General features: G+C 36.1%; 1 protein-coding gene and 1 pseudogene across 1 annotated transcript in view; both read right to left on the bottom strand.

Moving 5' to 3' along the window:
* RNLS (renalase, FAD dependent amine oxidase) overlaps window positions 1–24,939 on the bottom strand; it is a 252,989-nt gene that overhangs the window by 206,606 nt on the left and 21,444 nt on the right. The gene's annotated exons all lie outside the window — the stretch shown is intronic.
* LOC123828989 lies at window positions 10,213–11,039 on the bottom strand (annotated as a pseudogene).

Here is a 24,939-nt window from a genome sequence, read left to right on the forward strand (position 1 = left end):
CCCAATACTTGATCCAATGTGTAAGAAATATTCTTCCAAGAGGAGGAATCAATGCAGTACAATTGCGGAGAACCAGAGAGTGGCATCTGACTTCAGCTGTCATGACTTCCTGGAGGGACAGAGGAGTACAGCAGAGGGCAGCCTTCCTTTATTAATGACCTTGTAGGTTAACAGGCATTGCTAGGGCAACAAAGAGAAACATGACTGTAGAAGGGCATGTTTAGGTTCTGAAAAGAGAGGGAAGTATAAGAGAATGGTATCTAAACTCATCTTTTGGGTAAATTGTCTATTTTAATTTAGGTCTGCTACAAATTAGATTTAGCAGACTATTTGAAAAACTCCCATTAGATCAGGTATACTACAATTCCACTTAGTCCTGATAAAAGCTTAATAGAGAGAGCAAGGACATTCAAGTTATGAAGGCAATTTTTTTTCCTAGTCAGATGTTAGAAATGCAGGTGGTCACCACCTCAAGCCATTTCATAGATCTCAATGCCACTAAATCATAGCTGCATATTTTCTGCCATTCCTAAATTTCTGCCACCTTTATTTATTCACTGATTTTCATACAATAGCACATGCTAAGTCAAGTCAGGGCACTATCCTCTGTCAGAAATTCCTATTACAATGCCCATTTCAAAGACCTAGTAATCGTTTTTACAGCATGCCAATGATGCGTGTAGTATTCTCATGACTATAGATCAAGCAGAATGACATAACTACTTTTTGCTCTTGTGTAGAATTTATTTGTTCTGAGGTTGAATGCCTTTAAGTTGAATGAGAAAAGGGTGAATGAGGACATGTTAGATCAGCTATTCAGTGGTAGAAGCAAAATTATTATCATCTCCCAAACTACTGAGTAACCCTACAGTAGGATAAGGCAAATCAAAGGTCAACAGAATTGTTTGCTTCCCCCAGGGAAGTATCTGCTTAAGGCATACCTGGATGAGCCTTTTAAAAAGATGCATAACCCATACACACAAAACAATGTGGTGATTTTGGGGGGATGTGGGGTCGAGGGTAAGGAGGGGAGGTGGGCAAAGTGGGAGAAGATCAGGACATCTGTAATAGTATAAACAATAAAAATAAAGTAAAAATAATGAGATTAAAAATTAAGGCAGATCTTTATAACCCCCCCCCCAAATAAATAACTTAAAAATAAAAAGAATTAGGTTACAAAGACCCTTATAAATTTTGGTATAAGAGAATTTGTTGTCAATTAGACTCTTAAATTCACATTTACGAGAGCCTTTACATTTATGTTAAATGTGTAATCTAATTTGTAACCTAAATGTAACCTAACTTGTAATCTAAATGTAACCTTTACATTTTATGTACATATTATAAGAAACAATAATCATTACACACGCTATACTGACATTTTGTAAGACTTGAAATATTTTATTTAAGTTATCTCAAAGACTTTACTTATTTCATCTCTTATTTAATGATACACTGTTGTTTTTATCTGAAGTTGAGTCTTTGATTAGGAATGCAACTCATTATTGTGTGTGCTGATCCAATGGGAAAAAAACAATTCATTTTTCTATAATCTAGTTTATGTTATTGTTTCTAATGATGAAATGAAGCAAAAGGCAAGGATTTGTCCTGCTGAGGAACAAGGGAACAATAGAATTTAAATTTTTACTATGTACATGTCCATGGATTCATGAAAAGGCACAAAAAACCCCAAACAAACAAAAAACCAAAGTCTTTGCAAGATAATTTAAAACCTGGGAGGACAGATATGTATTCAAACACTTAGACCAGGGCTGTAAAATTCACTTTCACCAGGGTGGGGGGTGGAGGGGGCAGGGAGCCACATCAGCCTCCTGGTTGCCTTCAAAGAGCCTGAAGTAGTTTCTGGACTGTGTAAATGTAACTACTCCTTAACTAGGAGCAAGGAGCTCAGTGCTGCCTCCAGGTGGAAACAAGGTGTCAGGCCAGATAAAATAAGGTGGAGGGCCAGATTCAGCCCTCAGACCTTGTGTTTGCCACTTGTGACTCAGAGGCTACAGAAAACCTAAAAATAAAGTGTTAGGTAACCACAAAAGGTTTTGCAATGTATTTAATGATCACAATATCAATAGTAATTTATTGCGAAAAGAAGTTGTAGATGTTGAAAAATCTGCACAATTGCATAAAATCAGTGTAAGTAGAGGTGGGAAAAAAACACTAAAATCAGATGCAAAGTCACTTATAAATGATGACCTGGCAGAGAGAAACCAGGTAACTAAAGGCATGATAAGTGACTGACACAGTGCTTTTAAAATCAAATTAAATTAAAAGATGATCTACATAAAACTGAGCTTCTGGAATATTAAGAAAATTATGTGGGTGCTGCAAAAGTCAAAATCAATGTGATTGAATTATTCCATCTTATAATTGTCAGAAAATTATGCTAAAAACTCAATAAGTATTTTAATTGTTCTTTATACATTCCAGGAATTAGCATATAATCTCAATTACAACTTAAATTTTATTAATCATAAGAAAAATAAGCTTATGTTATAATATTTAATTTCATTTTCAAGTTAAGTTCCAAATCAGTCCTTTCATTCTTATTTACTATGAAATTTTGGTCCCTGTTTAATTTGGATTCCCCTTGACTGGCCTTTTCCCTAGTACTGGTCATCCTTGGTTAGAAAGGACCACCAAGTGTTACTTTTGCATGAGAATATAAAAAAATGATTCAGGAAAGTACCCTTGAAGGACGAACTGGATCTTAACAGAAATGAGGAAATGGTAGAGAAAGAAAGTGTTAGGAAAAGATACAGAAATGGAAACATGTAGACATGTCAAAAGGAAAAGAAATAGATTAACTTGACCTGAAAAATCAGTAGAAATCAGTAAAATGGGGCTTTGAAGACCTAATTTTAGTTGGGAGGTACTAAGGAACCCCTCAATGTTTATATGCCCAGAAGACTGAAATGATCGCAGATGCCCTTAAGATTACTTTGATTTCAGATATGAAGATGGATTAAAGTCGGATTTGACTAGTGGCAGAAAGATTCCGTAAGGGGCTTTGTTACAGTGCAGGCAAGAAGTAAGTGATGCATAGAGTCATGACAGAATTGCAAGCCAACGGGATGATACTGCATTGAACACAAAGGAAGAGGAACAGGTTTGGTGAGAGGAGTAGTGTTGAAATTAGCTTGGCACAAGTTGAAATCTGTGAGCAGCCTGAGCCCTAGGTCTAAATCTTGGAAGAGAAATCAGGGTTTAAAATAAAGATTTGTGATCCTGTGCACAGAAACTCTTGGAGTAAATGGAATGCTAAGAGAGAGCATAGAAAAAGATGACTCAAGAAAAAACCTTGAGTAATGCCTGTATTTTAGGAGTAAGGAAGAAGACTAATTAACAAAGAAGAGAGGAAAAATGTGATCCCAGTTAGAAGAACAAGCAGAGTTCAGATACAGAGTAGCCAAAATACAGAGTAGCCAAAAGAGAAAAAGAGCTTTATAAAGGAGGCTCTGAAATAAGGAGGGTGAAAACAGAGAAAAACTACAAATGTTTACAGAGGAGGTCATTGGGGTTGGCCTTTAAGAGAATGGTTTTATCAGAGAAATAACAAAAGAGGTGTAAATTTGTTTCATGGACCTGTTCACACACTTGCCTTCTTAAACTGGAGACTTCCGTGCAGTGTTATGCAATAGAGAAGCCTGAATGAGGCATCATGAAGCATGGGTTCTAGCCCGGCTCCCCCAAAGAGCCACGTGGTCCGGAACTGGCCATATAACTGCTCTAAGACATTAACGTCCTCACTCGTAAAGTAAGAGATGGGGTTAGGGAAAGGGGCTCATGCCCAGCTAGCATTTCATACTAGCTACAAGTACAAGAAATAATAAAAAATAACATTCCATCTCCAATTGACAAGAGTTTGAGATAATCCTCAAAAAGTATTGGCTTTAGAGTCAGACACACCTGAGATGGATACAATCTTGGGTGCCTAGCAGATCTGCAGTACTAAACAAGTGATTTAACCCCAAACTGTGGTTTCCTCTTCTGTAAACTGAGGTCAATACCAGTACCACCCTCACGGGTTGTGGTAAGAGTTACATGAGGCATGGAAACGTATTAGCATAGTTCCTGGAACCTAAAAAAGGCACGTAAATATTTGTTGGCTAAAAGAATAAATATTGGCTAGCATTCTTAGAGAGGAGAAACAACAGTACGGATGGGATCATGTAAGAAAGGAGCTTAGACCTTTAAATAAATGTAAAGTGTGAGTGAGAGAGCAGGGATTTACAGGGACAGTAATAAAAAGTTAAATATCAGCTGTCAGCTCTGTCATTTAATGAGAGTAAGACTTAAGCAAGCGAACTAATTCTAAATCTTGGGTACAGGAAAAAATAGAAACAAAAATGCCAGACTCTTTACATAAATTAAATCTAAGAGTTAGGTCCATGAATGTTAGCTATACTGTTCTTGATTCTTTTTTGATATAGCTACAATATTTCATTATAAAAATTATTGCTCCATTGGAATATACTTGCATAACACTGGGATTATGTGAGAGTTAAATTAAAAAGCAGTTATATCATAGCAGTGTTTTTATTAACATGGTTAGTGCTCAAGAAATGGTTGCTGCTGTTATTTATTAATATAAGCATCATATCATTACTATACTATCTTAGGGGATAAAAGTAAGAGCAGAAAGGGAGGAGCAAATAGATATGCAGGATGACAGGAAGGCAGTGAAAAGAGTGGAAATGAAATTAGCGAGACTGAAACCAAGAGAGCAGCATGAATAACCAAAATGTTAAGTTTGTATGAGTTAGAAAAAAATTATATCAACTCAATATGGTAACTCTGATTGATTCAAGCTGATCAGAAATTTTCATTTAAGTTTTTCATCAATAAAATTGAAAAATTAAAATGTTGATGACCTATGCACATATCCAAGGGGAATGTATACAAATTGCTCACCAAGAGAAATGTACAAGAATGTTCATAAGAGCACCGTCTATAATAGCATCACCTGGAAAACCACCCAAATGCCCATCAACAGTGAAAGGGGCCAAGTGTGCTACAGCTACATGATGTAATGCTACACAGCAACAAGAAAAAATTATTTTAACTACACATGTCAATAAGATAATTTCACAAATAACAGTAAGTGAAAGAAGCTAAGCACTTAGCTCATACTGCGTGATTCAATTTAAATGAAGCGCAGAAACAGGCAGAAAATTAAAAAACAAACTATGCTGTTGGAAGTCAGAGCAATAACTCCTGGAGGATGGGAGAGTTAGTGACTGCGAGGGACAGTAGGGGGACTTGTCAGGTGCCAGTGTTTCCTGCTTCTTGGCAGAGATGCTGGTTATATGGATACATGTTCGATTTGTAAAACTTCATCAAGCTGTGTACTTAATATATGTGTACTTCCTATATGTATATTTCAAAAAAGTAAAAAAAAAGAAAAGGACATGAAAAAAGATGGTGTTGATGATGACAATTTTATAACTGTGAACTCTTTCCAAATGTAAGGTCCCCAGGGGAGCTTGGAGAAGAAAAAATAATGATGTACTTGTTGAGTCATTTCAGAGTTTTAGCAGTGGAAAAATATAATTGATATTCAGAAACTGTTAATGCAGCAGAATTGTGTGGAAATAAAGAATTTATAAGTGAATTCAAAACAAGCCTCAGATGTAGAGAGCCAGATGGGGCCTTTATTTCCTCGTATGTGATTCTGACTGGGAAAAAATCTATCTTTGGAGATTAACCTGTGACTTTTACAAATAATGAAAGTGTCTGGCATGTACATAGAGGAAGATTGACTCTGGGCCCACAAGTTTGCTGATTTTGAAATGGATGTGCTAAGAAAGAACTTTATTTAAAAGAGTTGACTAGAAACAGCTGCACTTTGTTGTCAGAAAAAAAATCCACAAGTATTCTAAGACTTCAAAAAATATAACAAACAATGTGACCTCATTAACCCTTAGAAAAGACATTTCTGCTATGGTTGTATTCAGTCATGATTTATTTCTCCTCAAAATCCCTTGCCATGTCTGACTTTAGAGATGCTTCCAGAAAAGAGTAGAGGAAGCTGAACTTGAAAGAAATAATAAAATTCTTGTTCTTTCCTAGGGAAAACAGTGATAGTGAAATTTGATTTTTTCTTTTCTTAATAAGTTTGAGCACAATCAGTTGCAGTTTATTCTTAAAAAGGCTAAACTATGGGTTGAGGTGCTTTGTTTTGTTTTTAAAGCAAAACAATAATTGAAGAAGATACAGAGGATATTCTTAGACATTATCCTGTCATTTCCTTTTTTGCAGTTTTCCAAGAGAAGGAAACTACTTATGAAAATGTATGTGACTGCTGACTTAAGTTACTGAGGGGAGTTGTTACATTTTTTTGCTGGAAAATTTTAAGAAAAAGGTTAAATAGCCATTTTAAATTATTTGGAATTACTTCTCCCCAAAAGCTGTGGCCAAATAGGACTGGACTTCATATTGTTCTCTGCTTCCATAAACAATATTGGGAGTCTCTCTTTCATGGGGTGACACATTCTGTGCCCACCAAAGAAATGTAAATTCCAAATCATAGTGAACATGAACTGTAGTTTCAAGAGACTTAAAAATTGTTTCTATAAAACTGAGGCAAACAGTTGATAAATTAACCAGCTAGTGCAGGCACAAATACTTCCGATTTTTGAGAGAGGAGAAAGGACCTCTTGATTACTTATTTTTTCATTTTCTATGTATCTGGGAGGGTCTACAATGTGTTTTGTGAAGATGTAACTCAATGCCTTCTTGTTGAATAACAGCACTACCTTAGAGTGAAAAGATTTTATAGTTTACAAAATGCTCACATAGTACTCACATACATTACATGTTGAAAATACTAAGAATTTGGGAGGTAAGATTATGTCACTTAAGGTAACAAAGAAGCATTCAGAAAATCATAGCATAAGTTCTGATCCTAGAGTATAGAGACCATGAGTCCAAATTCATGACACTTCAATGTAAAGAGAAGAACCCAGATATTTGGAATGAAGGCTTTTCCATAGGACACAGAGTTGCTGTGTAGACCCCTAGCTTGGTCTCTTCTCTCTGGAGCCCTACAGTCACCATAGTGCAAGCTCATATAGCAAGGATGCTATCTGTTTTTCACCACATTATCTCCAGCACCTAGTGTAGCATCTGGAGCCACAATAGTCACTTAGTATATAAGTGCTATAAATTCATCTGTGTAAATACATGGCTTGCTTTGCAACATGGCTACAACAACACTTTCTTAAATCTCAGGTCCCTAATTTGGGAGTCAATGTAATGTATTCAAAGTTAAGTCATTCAAAATAAAGATTTATGAAAGTAAAGTTGTATTAATTTTAAATGTTCATCAAGCTACTGTAATATAACAAATGTTGTTCATGAACTAATTCTTCAGTATTCACATTCATTTATTCCATCAATAGATTTTTAGCCATCATCTATGAAAAAAATACTGTTATCACTTTGATAATGTAATTTACAAACTAACAAAAATGAGTTAAATTAGGTTTCATGTCTACCAGAATGTCAAGATAATTTCAAATACAAAATTTATGTTGTGATAAAAAGTATTTCGTCCTGGCTGGCATAGCTCAGTGGATTGAGTGCGGGCTGTGAACCAAAGTGTCTCAGGTTCGATTCCCAGTCAGGGTACATACCTGGACTGCAGGCCATGACCCCCAGCAACCGTACATTGATGTTTCTCTCTCTCTCTCTATCTCCCTCCCTTCCCTCTCTAAAAATAAATAAGTAAAATTTAAAAAAAAAGTATTTCAAGTAATTATATGGTTTTCAAAATATAATACCCTTTTCCCCCTATTTTATGAAAACTTACGTTACTAATAACATGTTTGTACTACTGTAAGATGTAGCCTTTAGAAATGCCCATGGAATAGCTATGCTAAATTATGCATCACAGTTCCTGAAAAATTCTAAGACGCCATATTCTCCCAAAAGTCAAAGACAAGCATTTCATAAGCCATTGTGAGGCTGCTGGAAAAGCAACTATTTTCTGGTTCAAGGAAGTGAAAATTTTCTAAAACAAGGCATCTACTATAACCTATTACACATGTTACTATAAAGCATTATATTTTTTTCAACAAATATGTAAGAACTAACATATCCAGACAATCGTGCTGTTTAAAAGTGATGCTGTTATACCAAAGCTGTTACTATTATTATTCATATTTTGAAAAATTATCTTCTGAAATTGCTTTTAGAGAATCCTGCTCATTCTTTTGAATATCTACAAGGATAGCAAAACTTTTCCTTAGAAAGTAGAAAATCGTTTTAGAAGAGTCAAAGATTATTTAGGCCATGGGCAGAGAAGTACGTATGTATCTAAAAGCATGTATGACTACAACAGCAATTCAAAGAACTTTTCTAGGGTGGCTCTAAATTCTAAAATTTAGAAACTACCACTCGGGCAATTTCAAAAAAAATACTTTGTTCTAGTTTTATTTAAAAGAGTTGACTAAAACTTTATTTAAAAGAATTTTCCAAAAATAATGGAGAATTGTGAAATAAGTAAAATTTCCAGGGGAACTCTCTGAAGGACAACACACATTTTAAATAAATTATATATAAGTAATATTAAAACCAAATCTTGAAGGCTTTAACTGACCATCTCCCAGGCCCAGTGCTGGTAAAAGTGGGCCTTGGTGCGCAGCTTGTTTCTTTCTGCAAACACCCAGGCCCAGGAGAGGGAGCCACAAGCTGTAGATCACTGATACCTCCAAACAGGTTGCCTGGGCCCAGTCACAGGCAGCATCTGACATAGGACTGCACCTTTGCAGATTTACCTAACACATAGAAACATACAAAGAAGCAGCCAAAATGGGAAGACAAAGAAACAGGCCCCAAATGAAAGTATAAGAGAATACTCCAGAAGAAGAACGAAATAAAATTGTGGAATGCAATTAATCAGATACAGAGGTTAGAGTAATGATTATAAGGATACTCAACAGCATGAAAAAAGACATAGAAACCATAAAAGAGGATAAGTCAGTAGAATACAATATTTGAAATAAATAATACACTGGAAAGAATAAACAGTAGGTTAGATGAAAGAAAGGATCTAATCAGTAAGTTGGAAGACAAGGTAGAAAAAACATCCAAGCAGAGTAGCAAAAAAAAAAAGAATTTTTTTTTAAAATGAGGACAGTCTAAACCCCAAATCTCATTACTTTATAGGCATACCACATACAGTTTTTTCATGTGTCAAATCTAAATTAAGCAATGACTATGGTAATTTGGTAGAAGCAGGATAATTTTCTACCCTTAATCAGAAACTGAGTTTTGGAAACTCTGGGGTGCTCTCTCAACATGATCAGGAATCACATTCTGATATGGTGTGGCCACTCACTATAGGTCTTTCCTTACTGCATTTCTTAACCCACTTGAATTTAAAATTCTAGAATAAGGTTTCAACAAAAAATGCCAACTTCTACCAGTTATTTCCATGTTAAGGCTGCTAGTTGTGAAAACTGTATGAGCATTTCTATTGTATAGAGAGAAAATATTTACTCTGTGAGCAGTTTTCAAAATGGAATCTAAATCAGTATGTAAACTGAATTCTCTAACTACAAGTTTTCTAAATTGCAATGAAAAATTTAATACTTTCTAAAAAAAACACAAGGCTACTTTGATAACTACTGAAAAGAACAACGTGTCTGTGTACAATGTCTTAACTCTTTTTCATCACGATGCAATTCTTGTGTTTCATGTTGACTTTGACAGATTCTGGCTTTTCTCAATGAAAATCGATACTTGGCCATGATATGAAATTTAATGCTGAAACAGAATAAAACATATCCTGTAATTCCCACATATGCTTTTTTATTAACATGTAGTATGTCATGCAAATGACCCTTTGTGTCTGACACATTTAACCCCTTTGGACTTCAACAAGTAGCAACAAAATAAGCAGCACATGAACCTTTCTAGTATATGCCAAGAATTAGTCCTTTTTTATTCATTCAAATATTTATTGAGCAGCTAGGGAGATGCAAAAATGTTTAAAATATGGTCAAAGAGGTGAGGCAAATGAATAAGAAGAAAAGTTCACTGAACTGCAGAAGTCAAAAGAAAAGCTCTTTAGGAGGTTAAAAGTGAGATTGCTTCCCACTTGGAAGAGAGCATGGGTGAGTGGTAAATCAGGAAAGGGGTTTGAGATTAAAATGGAAACTTCAGTCAGATTGCTGATGGGCTCAGTATGGACTACATTTGTTTCTCCTTTTCTTCTTTCCCTATCTTTGCGTTTAATTTACCACTAGTGCCCAGGATTGTTCGATGGTCTTTTTCTATGCTTGCTTGCATTTTTGCTTTAACGTCTTTTATAAAACAAGGTTCTTTCTGCATGTTAGGAGTTTTTCTCCTTTTTTTTTTTTTTCGAAGGATTGCTGACCTTTTGATCTTGGTGTTGAAGGTTTTGAGTCATTTCCATTCTGGTTTGATTTTTGTGTATTTTTGGCTGGTTTATCTCATACAGACTTCTTTACTGGAGTGTTTTCTTTAGCTTCCTCATCCTTAAAATCATCGTCATCTTCATCATCATATTTATTAGCAGTAAGTTTTACTTTCTTCTGTGGAAACTTGCTATCACTTCCAGGGGCAGAAAGCTTTCCAGATATACTTAGGACTTCCATGTCTTCCTCATTGTCATCTTCTGACTCTGCATTTTCCCTACAGTGGTTAAGTGCTGTCCACGAATATGCACAGGCTCTGATCACATTTCAATGGTAAGACCTCAGATGGTGTTACTTCAAAGCCACCAAGGGAAACCATTGGCTGCACAGGCATTTTCAAAGTTGCCAGTGTTACTTTAATTGGATTGCCTTCATAATTCATTGCCTCTGGGTCAGCAATGTGCAATTCATCCTTTGCCCTAGCCCCTAAACTGACCACTCATAAAGATAATTGGTGCTAATTTTCATCATTATCCACCTTAAAGTGGCTTTAAGGCTTTTTATTAGCTTTTAGTTCATAACTGAAAAGATAGTTCTGGGGCCTTGAGGGCACACACCCATGTCCACTGAATCTTTCATAGGGTGGTGGAATGCACTTTGGTGGGGAGAAGGCAGGCAGAGATCAACGACTTCTGTTCAGCAGAACAGACACACAGGTACCAGAGAAGAATTAGCATTGAGAACACATGGTACTACTGTGTGTGAGAAATCAGGAAATCGGGGCAGCAAGATTATGTTTGAAAAGAAAATTATTTTAACCTTTAGCTTGAGAAAACAATTGACCTAACAACAGTTCTTTCTTTTGCCTTACAAATTATATCTCTATATTCTAGTTAAATCACGTCTGGGTCAAATTGACCTGAGGCAAAGAAAAATATCTTCTTTGTGCCACTCTAAGTAAATGTATGGTACTAATAAGGACTTCTTGCCTGTGAAGTTTATTTGAGGATTCTTCACGGGGGAGGAAGCCTCAGTGGCTGACTTGTCTATCTGGTGAGGGTCGGGGTATGGGGAATGGGGAGCTGGAAGGGATGGCAGTTTTAAATGGAACCCTCCGCAGCCTACTCCAAGGACAAGAGGAGGCATTTCTGAGGACAGGGAGCTAAAGAGGGGAGTGACACCCTTATATGGGGGACAATTCATGTGACTGTCAGAGTCTCTTTCCACTGAGTTTCTTCTTAATTACAAGCCTTGCTTAAAGATGGATCCCTGTGATATAAAAATTCAAGATTACAATGAATGGAGAACTAGCCCATCAGATTCATGTGGGCCCACTTGAATCTCCCTCCCTCTTTAAGTTCTTAAACTTAGTATCTTGGAATCAGCTCTGAGACCTTAAGTGTGAGGCTGAGCTCAACTATGATTATTCTGTGCTGCTGGCACAGGAGCTTTGGTGAGAAGAGAAGGCAGCCCAAGGAACCACTCATGTGACTGGGAAGGAGGAGCACAGATCTCCATTTTTGGTTCTGTTTTGGACTCATTAAGTGTACTCATAAAAAATGTGCTTTTATTTGCTTTTATTTCTTCATCTAAAATGACAACACATACATCTTCCAGAAAGGGTGACATTCACAATTCCAGCACAAACATGTTTCTGTCAATGCGAAGCCTTACTTGGTGCGACACCAGTGACTTCACAGTGAGGCCTGGGCACAGGCTAGAAAGGGTTAAATGACTTATTTGCCAAATTCAATTGCTAGGAAGAGATGGGACGATTCCAAGCAGTATAAATCAGCTATGCATTTAGAAACTATTATCAGGAGCACTAGACAGCACTGCATGATGTTCTGCAAACGACAAGTGATGTCAAAGCTGTGAGGCTGCGGTGCTGCCAGGGCTCAACACAATAACAGATGCTGAAATTACTGCTGAAGACGCATATTTGATTACAAAGGGACCCAAGAGCAGTAAAGCCCTTGGAAAGCTTCCCTCTGAGTTTTACAAGAAAGAAGATAAGCAGCACTCCAACTGTAATCACAAAATATAATAAAAATGCTCTGGACTCTCACAGGACTTGTGAGTATATCCCCCTTGAGTGGTATAAAACCATTCCATTCCTAATACACAACGATGAGGGAAAAGTTACCAAACTTGAGGTAATGTCTACCTGGAGATACAGACAATTTTGTAAGGAATCTTTTTAGACTGGGCTTTTGAAAGAGGTGAACTTAATTAAATTGCCCCCCACTGTTGGGAACCGCCCTGACTGGTATCAGAAGCTGAAACCCCCGCCTAGCTAAGGCTAAGGGAACACCCTTGGAACTGTGAGCCAGCAAGGAGACAAAAGCTTATCTCCCTGGCAGGAATGCTGCTTCTGCTGCTTTACTCATGACTGAACCCCCAAAAGCTTGGTCGGTTAGCCAAAGACGGGTAAGATTCCCCACGGGGGAGACGACCTAAGCCAGGCACAATCACTTTGGGAGGCCCCCCCCAAAAGAAGGACTTGGGGGGCTGCAGCAAAAGGGGGGTGATGGACCCTCGCTCCTCGGCTTTGACATAGCCTGAGTTCTCAGCGTCTGGGAAAAAATCTCCTTATCTCTTGGTTACCTAGTTCCCTTGCTCCACCTAAGCCTAAAACAATGACAGGGTGGTACAGCTTGGTACTGAGAAGTGCGGATTTCCCGGGGTGATCAGGCCTAAGAAAGAATATGTAAATTACTATGAAACCTTCTTTGTTTAGAATGCTCTCAGTTGAATGAGAAGGGTCTTAGGAGGAAGTTAGTTTGTTCCTCAGTCTTACAGCTCTTTGACCCCCCAACTCAATAGACGGGCAGAGTTCTTTGTTTTCTATAGTTCCTTACTTCCCCGAATGAGTACTGTACTTTACCTGAATTATTATGCAAAATGAGCCTAATAAAAGCAGGTATGGATGGTAAATCAGCGCGCTCCCCACTAGGGGGGGTGGCCATTTCGTCCCTACTTCCCCACAGAAACTAGTCTGTCTCTGTGCATGTGTCTTTTTTTCTCGCGTGTTTATCGTCGAGCCATCCACAGCATTCCGTGGTCACTGCTGGCCGGTGACCCACGCGCAACACCCCACCTACATGTTCCCACCTCTCCACCTCCCTTTGTCCTCATGCCTCAGTTATACAATCCTTTCACTCAATATTTCCAGCCTAATTCCTCGTGATATGTGATGACCTGCCAGCTTTCCCCCAGCCATCACCATCCCTCCATCCTCTATCCCATCTCCCACTCTCATCACCAGCTCCTAGTATTTCCATCCTAGGTCTTGCCCACAGTCTCTTTCCTCTCCCTTGTGAATTGGAAAGTTCAGACAATAACTGTGAAGAAAACCTTAAAAACCCACATGTGAATTCATTTCAACATTAAAGAAAAAACCTTCTAAAATTGGTTATCTAAGAGTTCCCCATGTTCTTCTGAAACTTCTTAAATGCCACTTCATGCTTTCTGGTTATATATTTTAAAAGTTAGATGAACCAATGGGTTATCTACTGGTTGTCTAGTATGATCCAAATTATATTTTTAAGAAATGATATATGAAGAAAGACACATAAGAGATGAAATTTAGATAAAATGTCTCTGGTAAAGCAAACTTAAACTGCATAATGACATTTATTTAACAGAAACAATCAGTTAAAATGTACTAAATACACACAAAAATACTTTCTATACCTTATAAAATATTTGTAAATGAATCATAATTAAACACAAAGCATGCCATTTGTGAAGATTTTTGAATGGACTAGTGGCACCAGGAACCAACTTTGACCATTGTGTTCCAAAAAGCTGGTCTATATGAGAACCAGCTTCTGCTCGGTCACCCTTCCCCTCTCTAAAAGAAAGAAATAAAATCTTTTAAAAACAAACCAACAATACCAACAAAAAAAAAAAACTAGTGACATATTTTTAAAAAGAATAAAAACTAAAATCCAAAACTATAGAATACTCCAAGTATCATATTTGATACCATACTTACTTTTTATATCTATCTTATAGTGAAGTAATTTTAAGTGCAAAAGAGTATTTTAGCATTGTGGCTTATTCAAAACATTTTAAAGTATTATAAAAAGAAAAAAAATGCTTTGCTGATCTTTTCTCCTGCTTGATCCAGAAATAAAAATATAAAGTTATAAAATGAATAATGGTGACTTTTAAAAACTCTGAACAGTTAGAATAAAGATGAAGTTCACTTATTTATGTTGATAGCAATTAAGACAATCAAGTTTTGCCCTTTGTGCTTACTGCAAGTAGACACTTTTTTTCTCACTTTCATATAAGAAACAGTAATAACTCAATGAACACTATCATTGAAGAAACTTCTGGTACTGACAATGCTTTAAAATAGTTAATTATTGTCTTCATGTTAGGGGTAAATAGAAATTTTGTAATCAAATCCATTATTCAGAAAATTTGTCATATGTCAATGATTAAACAAAAAATTATCCAGGTAAGAAATGTTAAAATCTTTCTTAACCAACCATAAACTTATTATTGAGCTGACTAAATAAAATTTCTGGAGAGTAAATATTAGAAAATCTAATGTTACTTGAAAGAGAACGAGAACTTTCAAATTCTAAATTGAGTTCTTACCAAGAAACCAAAACAATGGACAACAAATGTAAATGTCATTTACATTTGCCACATAAATGACAAGAAAGGAATCATGGAAGGATGATGGTATACCAAAAACAGAGGTCCAGCAAATGCTTACTGAACTAAGTTTATGGTGTGTGTCTGTGCTCATGAGTGTGTTGGGAATGAAAGGTTGAGGAAAAACGAGTATGAGCATTTTTAATTTCATTTTTCTAAAACAACGGCTCTAAAAGGGTACATCAACCCCTTGAGATAATCTTCAGATATATCATGTGCTCACCTCAAGACTTCATTTTCCTATTTACTTTTAAACTCTTTTCTCTCTTTCCACATTGATTTATGATAACACTAATCTAAAGAACATACTCCAAGTCCATGACCACTGTGCTCACAGGGGAAGTAGATGTGAAAGTGCTTTCATCAGCCTGTCTTGGCTTGTGCATGCTAGCACTGGGATGCTCTCTCAAACTTTATGCATTTGAAAAGCATGTTTTCTTTCAATTATTTAGTAGGGTTTTACAAAATTTACTAACAAACACAGCCTTGGCACATGCTAAGCGAAACTAATTGCAGATAAAGTAGATTCTATCTTGGTTAAAGTAAATACATTTCCAAATATCAGCATTTTGAAATTCCAAGGCAATTTTGGCTTTCCCAATTATGGGTAGAAAATAAATAATCTTCTATGTAGAGGCAAACCGTTTTTCACTATAAAGAGAATTATCTCATTAAAAGATCTATGCCTAAATAACTCCCTAGTCATTTCCAAGTGAATTGCTCAAAAGTTCCTTAGAACTAGTTAGACTATCAGTACTTGACTCAGCAAAACTGCAAGGATATAAAGATGCTTTCACACTGCTGGAGAAAGCAGTCAACTGGAATTATTTTTAAGAAAGGAGAAGTAAATTCTATTCCTCATAATGCTTACGTAGAGTAGGAATTGAGTTAGGAATGGTTATAACGTCCAATCTGATTATCATTTGTAGATGAGTATCAGCAAGTTTCACTAAAACATTATTGTTAATGAAAATAATTACTGGATATATTAGTTTTCTCTTGCTGCTGCAACAAATTACAAACATAGTGGCTTAAAATAACATAAATGTATTATCTTACATTTCTGGAAGTCAGAAGGACAAAATAGGTCTTATGGGACTAAAATCTGGGTGTCTGCAGGCTGGTTCTCTCTGGAGGTTTTAGAGGAAAGTCTGTTCCTTGCTTTTTCCAGCTTCCAAGGCCTGTCCTTGGTTCTTGGTTTGTAGTCCCTTTTCATTTTCAGAGCCAGCAATCACACCTCTCTGAACTTTGCTCTTATCATCATACCTCAGCTGCTTCTGATTCTTCCCTACTGAGATTAATTTGGATCCACCAGATAACTGAGGATAATCTTCAACTTCAAGACCTTTAACTTAGTTACATCCAAAGTCCCTCTTTCCACATTAAGGTAGCATTTGCCAGAGATTATTAAGATGTGGACATTTTTGAGGGGCTATTATTTTGCCTACCACACTGGATATCAAAACATGGAAGATGAACAATTGCCCATCTTGCTCTTTTACCATGTTTTCACTATACTTGAAAATCTGTGATTCATTTGTTGAGTATGAGAAGCACCACAAACAGTGAAAAGTAGTGCAGTGCAGTGCAGTGGTTAAGGACTGGCCCCTCCAAATTCAGCATGCCTGGGTTCCAATTCCAACTCACTCACCTTCAGCAAGTTACCTAACCCTAAATTTCTCATCTTTAAAGTGGGAATAATAACTGACCCTACCTCTCCACATTGTTGTAAGAACTAAATTACCATATATAAAACACTATCATATCAAAAGCATGTAATATCAAAAAAATAACTGTCATATCTTTTATTATTAAACATACTTTGATCTTTCAGGGTTGTAGATCAAAAGAACCATTGTAATGGTTTAAAATGTTTGTTCATGGTGAAGCTGTGGAATCCTTTGAGAGGTACCCAGTTGCACCTGTTTTACCAGTAATGATTTGAGATTTTAGTACAACTTCCAAAAACCATCATATTCTTTGGTATCAATCTGAGTAACCAGGAAGTGCAATATTGAATATAATTGTGATTTTAACAGAGAAGCTGAATCAGAGAATAAGATTTCTTTTCTTGCTTAAATACCTTTATTTTAATGTATCTTCCAATCTCTTCAAATGAATCACACTGGTTCACAGTCTCCTTTTACTTGCATATAGAAGAATAGCTTGTGAAGGAGGCAAGTTTCTAAGGCCTGATCAATTAACGCAGTTGTGGACGTTTGTTTCTTGTTGAGCCTGGCTCAGTCATTTTGTCACTCTTCTTTGCTGTGCTGTTTTTAACAGCAGAGACGATGTTTAAATATGTGACATATAACATGTCCTGCTGAAGATATAGACATTTCATAAATGTTAAACATCGTGTCAATTTTCTTCCCCCAAATAATTTATGCAGTGTATTTCATTAGAGGTTTTTTTTTAGATTTTTCTTTATTTATTTTTAGAGAGGGAAGGGAGGAAGAGAGAGAGAGAGAGAGAGAAACAATCATTAGAAGTTTTAAAAACCCTTTATGAGTACGCTACTGTGGAAAACATTGTGGAAGTAAAAAACATAGACTCCTGAGAAATAGCTCTGAAGGCCAAAGTATATTTATGAATACCTTCCCTAATCCCAGCATCTTTAAAACATTTCTGGAATTTCTTGGCACAACCTCCATTCTGGTTTTTGAGACGTCTAGGAAAATTGTTCCCATTGCTTTCCAATCATATTTTCCTTATGACTGGTCATCCACTATATTTAGTCATCCGTCAAGACTCTGAGTGGCTGTCTCCAAGTATGAAAGGGTGATGACCTACTACCTCATAAGGTGGTCATAAGAGTAAGCAAAACTACAATTATGGAAGAAGTATTCCAGATGAGGAGATAGCATCACTAGAGCAAGTCCTATATTAACTAATTTAAAATATAAACTTGGTAAATTTTAAAACATAGGTGCACCTCATGAAAGAACTAGTCATATTTCACTTTTACCTCATTACCAAGTATATCCCTACATATTTACAAGATATTTTTACAAATCCATGCATTCAAAGACCAACAAATTAAAGAAGTATTCATTCAACACACATGTATCAATAGTATCTAGCATTCTGCCAGACCCTGGAATGCAAAATTGATAACTTCTTGCCATCAAGAAAGTGTCATGACAATAGCATCAATGTGCATTAAGATATGCTTATTCAGAATCATTAATAAAGAGAGTGGACTGATACATGTGAATGTATGGCATAAAAGCTAGGTTAGGTCTCTTACTTCACATTTAGGGGAGTGAGACCAGCAGCACAGAATGATTAGACAGTAATAGACTGTATTCAATATGAAAAATCCTGGCACATGCTTCCATTCATATTGGGCTTCAGGAAAAGCTAGAGCTTTTGTCATATAGCTGTAGCCCTATACACGCTTATCTCCTAAAACTTATTCCCATATAGATAAAAATAAAAAATATTGCCCATATATGTAAAATAGATATTTGAAATATATCCAGTTTGCTATTTTAATTTTTTATAATACAAGGCACAAAAATGGAAATAAAAATAATTCTCATTTAAAGGAAATAAACAGAAAAGAGTGAAAAATCAGTGCAGGAGAGATGAAATTAAAGAGACAGACAAGTGCCACTCTAGCATCAAGCTGGAAAGCCAGTACTGCATCCAACTGATTGATTCACAGAATCAGTGAACATTTGCTGCTGAAAGAATCATGAACATCACATAGCCCAATCTTCTCATGTCATAGTTAAGGAGATTGAGGTCCAGAAAAAGCAGTGGTTTGATTTTTTTCTATATTCGCAAATGAAATCCAGTTTTTCAACTTCTCCAGGTATAAAACATGATTAGATTTAGAACAACTAATATTAAAATTTGTTATTGTTAGACATGGTGCTAAACTTATGAGTTGATTCAAAATATATACAAAATAACTATGTCTTGAAATTCCGTTCCTCCTTCAATAGAACATCCACACTTACATCCACCACTACCCACTTGTCTATCCACTTATATGTATACACACACAATCTCCAACATTTTTGTTTTTGGTTGTTGCTATATTTTGTTGATACTTAGATGTATCTTTTTGGAAGTGAGAGAAAATTCCTACACTAACTTCTGTTATATTTCATTTAATGGTTTAATTGTGCCAGTAGAACTGTGTTACAGAAATAAAAATCATTTGTTTGCAAAACTTCAGAAATCATTCAGCTATCATCAAAAAAGATAGTAGTTTGTTTTTTTAAATGAAAGTTCAATGAAAAAGCAAGGTAAGAGAGGGATATTTTTTTCCTTTGATGAGATAGTTGAGGCTAAAAAGAGCACAAGTTGAAAAAGTCTTACTTCTTGAAGTATAATCAAGTATTATGGCAGTAGCATAACAGGGGATTTTGTCATTCAATTTTTAATTCATTCATTCAAAAAATATTATTTAAGATAGTGTAAGGTGGTACAAATAGAGTAAGACTCAAGGAACTCAAGTTTAATGAGTGAAAGAGATAAATTAACCATTATTTAAAAAAAAAATTAAACCTTAGTTTGAATATAAGCCTTTCTTTTTCTTTCCTCTCCCCTCCCCAGCAAGTCTAATGCGTTCAGGAAAGGTGCAAACTTGTTAACCAAGGTGTTTGTAAACAACCATGAAATATTTCTCTCTCACTCACCCAAAATAACATTTTATAAATACACTTTCTTACATCTATAACCTGTGATTTCATGTTCAAATAACTCACATTTCAAATAGTGATTACTCACACCTGCCTTTCTTACAGGAAAAGAAAAACTGCCTTTTCAAAGCATCATTTTGGCTTGGATTTTAGATTGAGAAGGGATCTCAGAAATCTAGACTTCAATGATCTCATTTTACAGAGTTGGAAAATAAAGTCCAGACACATTGGCATTTGCCCAAGGTAACCATTTAGAAGCTGATAACGAGAATTCTACACAGAATTCTAATTATTCTAATTTAACTTAATAGTTTGTTCATTTCTCCATAGAAAATACACATACACAAGTTCTTTTTTCTCATATCAGGAACTCTTGTTATACTGGCAATGGCTAAGCAATTGAGCCACATGGATCGGCTCTCCATCTTCTTAATTGTATCTCTTTCTGCCCGATGTTTTCAGGCTACCAAAGACCAAGAAGTACAAAATAAAGACAGAGAGATGTTCTGCCAAAGCAATCACAGATCTTCAAAGTTTACCATTTATGATTAAAGAAAAGTCAAAATATTAACAAGCCTTTTATTAAAAATCAGTGATAAACTTTTATCAAAATTTCTAAAATATTTCCAAAAGTCTAAAGAAAGAAAGCACTCCCAAAACACCCCTTAAAAACAATTCTACTTTCAGCTGATACAGAGAAATCAACTGATGAAAATAGCAAGATCTGAGAACTATTTTGGGAACTTTGGCTGTCCATGGTCTAAAAGCCACATTTATTTATAAAAGTGCAGATCTCTGTATCTTAGCTTGTTAATGACACCATCAGGCAACCAGATTTGAATGTCTGAGTTTGTGTTCATATGAAAACTTCAATTGCTTGTGATCATAATACATGCTCATTTAAAAAAAAAAAACAACCAAAGCATTGAGAATTAGAAGGGATCTTAGAATGTGTAGTATTACAAATAAGCCAGGTTTTGGAGTCAGTATATTGATTCTTCCAGTAGGTAGTTTCAAAGCATTAGAAAGGAATTTTTATCTCCCTGGTTTTCTCCCTGGCAGGGATAATAACAATACTGGGTTGTTTTAAGGATTGTTGACATGTAAAATACCTAGCACATAAAAGATGCTTACAAATTGGAGCTATAGTGTTTATTCTAGTTCCGAATTCCTAACTGGCCATGTGTTTGAAGAATGAATAGCAGCACAGGGAGCTAAAACTTAGAAATAAGTGCCAGACATGTGACAGATTCAAGTTAAATAGCAGCAGCTTCCTTTATTGACCACTGATCATGTCTCAGCAATTTACTAGGTGCTTTCATACATCATCTTATTTATTCCCCCTAATGCCCTGATGAGGTAGGAATCATCACCTTAGTTCTACAGAAGAGAGTCAGGGAGCCAGAGAGGTTATGTAATGTGCCCAAAGTCACAGAGCTAACAAGCGATAGAGCCCAGACTAGCAAGGGGAGAAAATATCACCAGTAGTAGCCCTAACTATATACAAACAATGAGCTCAGAATCAACTAGAAGAAAGGTGCAATAGACAAATCTTCCCACGAGGAGCTCCTTAAGAACTAGGGCCAGGGCTCATTAATCTACGTGGACTCAGAATCTGGGACTATTCCTAGAATACAGTGAGTGCTCAATAGATAGGTGTGTGTTATAATTAGTTGAAATGCAAATGGCAACTCGGGCAATGAGGAATCACATTCTCTCAAAGCAATCTTTGTGACGACAGTCAATACAAAAGAAAAGGTATAAGAGTGGTGAGAATATTCATGCATAAAGAAAATAGTCACAGGTTAAAAATATCTTCATACATCTACTATGTGATAATGACTACTGTGTTCATAGAGCTTTGCCCCCGTTATATTATTATATAAAGATTTCAACCACTGCCAGTGGTATTACCTTAAAACATGAAGGATAATGAAGAGGATCACACACACACATACACACACACACGTGTATTAGGGGATGGCTTAAGCTTCAGTCAGTTGTATGTGGTATATGGGAAAAAATCTTCATGAAAGAAAATTTTCCATGCAAGTGGTAAAAATGAATCAAAAGCCTAGTTCTCTTTTATTCAAATAATAACTATACCTTAAAGTCATGGCAAAATAAATTCACAATTATGTCAGATATGTGCAACAGCATTTATACAAATGAAACCTCAGTAATTTGATAGCTTGCTCTTTCTTGGTGAGTGAAGTGGGACTATTATGAAAGCAAAGAGAATCTTGGTCTCTCAGAATTTTCAAAAAAAAATAACACTTTAGTCAAACCAAAATCCCCCACAGCAAAAACCTGCATACAGCCACATCCAGTGACTAAACTGTGTTTATATTTTTCTTAAGCAACAGAGTTCATTCTGATAATTCATCTACAAAGAATTGTGCCAGAAAACCGCCTATTCATTTTCTATATTCTGTTTGGCAAACAAAGCATGACATACAGCAATATAAAAGAAAAATATAATCCCGGGATGCATTCGCAATGATTGCAGACAAGTGTTCTAAATTGTCTTAGGCCCGTGGCGCTGGTTTTCAGAACAGCATTCAAACACTGCCGCATGCTGTTCATCTGCGTGTCCTGCAGTCAGGAGGTACCAGGCCTGGCCTCCTCAGAAGGATAAATCACAGGCCAGATTTATGAAGCTGTTAACTCTTTAAAGGCAACAACCGGTCTTGTCAAACAGAAACATAACAATCTTGAGAATTAGTAATTCATTAGAATTGGTAATTTCTAGTACAGATTTGATAAAGCACACAATTGTGGCCATGACAAAGTGGTCTCTATGAGCACACTGTTTCCTATGGAAAGAACAGAAACTCAACCAGGAACATTTTGTATGAAATGTACTGAGTTTACTAATGTGTTTGAATTTTATTTTACAAATTTCATAACATGCTCTCTTTATCAGTGCTAATATTATATGGTGCCATATATGAACCATGATCTCTAAATACAGGGTCTGGCACAAATAACACCGCTTTTTCATTATAAAATCTTTTGTTACAAAAATCATAAGCATGTAATTCTGTAACATAACAACATGAAACTTGAGCACACCATATGACATTTTAGGTGGAATGTTCAAATTAAAACTATATATTATTAGACCTATATTTTCATCCTACCAACCACAGTCAAGCAGATGTTACTTCTGCTGGACCCTGAATATTAGTTTAAGTATATCTTTATATACTCTAGGAAAGTGTATACACCTAAAAGTAGTGTAACATCCAGATGCCTATAATATACTTCAAGGTAGGAATTGTGTTATATTCAGTTTTGTCCTTCCTGTAGTAGACAAAAGAGTAGATGCTGAGAAAATGCTTGTTAAAAGTGAATAAATGTATGATGGGATGATTAAGTATAGTTCAGAATTTCAGAAATTTCTAGAGAATGACTACCACATCTTCAAAGAAACTACCATTTACTTTGTTTCTTTTTTATGAAAATAATATATGTATCTAGGAAGAGATTCAAAACTAGCTATCATTTTTATATCCTCTTCCCACATTCCCATATTCAGAATCTACCAAAATAAAAGCACTAAAATCTTTGCTGATTTTAGTTACTTTTATTAGATAGTAAGGACTTCTTATCTGAAGTCCTTAATATTAACAAAATCAAGAATAAAACATTCCAATAAAAAGCATAAAAGTATTAAATTGAAAAGAATCTTAGGTCACATGCAACATAAACTCAGTATTAACTCACATTATTCATTGGTTCAAATACTTAAAATTTCTAATGTGTTTAGAGAAAATCAAGTGCTGAAGGAAAAGAATATTGGCTTGTCTGATTTTAAACTCAGAATCATTAACTTCAGGTGGGTCTTAGGGTTGCCTAGCCATCCGATGTTCTACTCAATGCATTCCCCTACATGACTGGATCACACTTCTCCTTTTCCTTTAAGCCTTCAAAATCTCCTGCCCTCCTAAATCTCAGCTGATGATCTTCCTTCTTGTTTCACTGAGAAAGCAAATCAATGGGAAGAGGACTTCCATGAGCTCTCAACTCCGAAGACGACATCCTATCTGCGCCTGTGCCCACTGCTCTGGCTTCTCTCCTATTATTTTGGGGGAACTGTCTGGCCCCCATCTGAGGGCCCATCCTCTGTCTTCTACTTGGGACCATGACTCCTGTAACTGTTCAATCTTATTGTGTATCATCAGTTTTCCCCTTTCTACTAGATTCGTTCCATTGGCACACAAGCATGTTATAATACATCCCAACTTGAAAATACAAAACAATAAAAATGATCCAACTTCCTCCTCTACCTACCAGCCCAATTCTTCTCACCCTTTCACAGGAAAACTCCTTCTAAAGAATTGTCTAAATCATTCCGTTCTCAATAGAGGTGATATTACCCTCAAAAGGCAAAATTTGACTCTTCCCAGATGAAAAAGTTGTATTCTTTTTATAGATAAAGCACATCATACATATAATATGTCACAAATATAAAGTATGTCTGTGATATTAGAATTTCTTGGGGTAGGGGAGAAATTAGGGGAAAATGTCTTAAAAAGCTCCTTAGGGAGGTGTTAATGATAAAAGGTTGAGAAACACTAGTGTAATCTCAACGTCCTCTCTTCCTATTTTTTTCATTCCCAGCACCCGCAGAAAATACTGTTGTCAATGTTACCTGTGCCCTCCACGTTGCTAAATTCAATAGCCAATTCTTTAAAAAAATTTTAATTATATCTTATTATTTATGCTATTTTAACTGCCCCAATATTTCCCCCAATGCCCCCCTCCACCCAGACCCTCTCCACTCCCTCAGGCAATCCCCACACTGCTGTCCACGTCCATGTGTCATGCATATATGAGTACATTCTTTGTCTACTATATTGCCCATGCTGTCCTTTACATTCCCATGACAATTCTGTAACAACCAATTTGTACTTCTTTTTTTTTTTAAAGATTTTATTTATTTATTTTTAAAGAGGGAAGGGAGGGAGAAAGAGAGAGAGAGAGAGAGAAACATCAATGTGCAGTTGCTGGGGGCTGTGGCCTGCAACCCAGGCATGTGCCCTGACTGGGAATCGAACCTGCAATGCTTTGGTTCGTAGCCCTCGCTCAATCCACTGAGCTACGCCAGCCAGGGCCGATTTGTATTTCTTAATCCCTTCACCTTTTTTGCCCACCTCCCGACACCCCTCCCACCTAGAAACCATCGGAACATTCTTTGTATCTAT

This window comes from Phyllostomus hastatus, unplaced genomic scaffold (genome assembly GCF_019186645.2).
Source record: "Phyllostomus hastatus isolate PE091 unplaced genomic scaffold, TTU_PhHast_1.1 phas_scaffold_1066, whole genome shotgun sequence".
In the NCBI taxonomy this organism is placed as follows: Eukaryota; Metazoa; Chordata; class Mammalia; order Chiroptera; family Phyllostomidae; genus Phyllostomus; species Phyllostomus hastatus.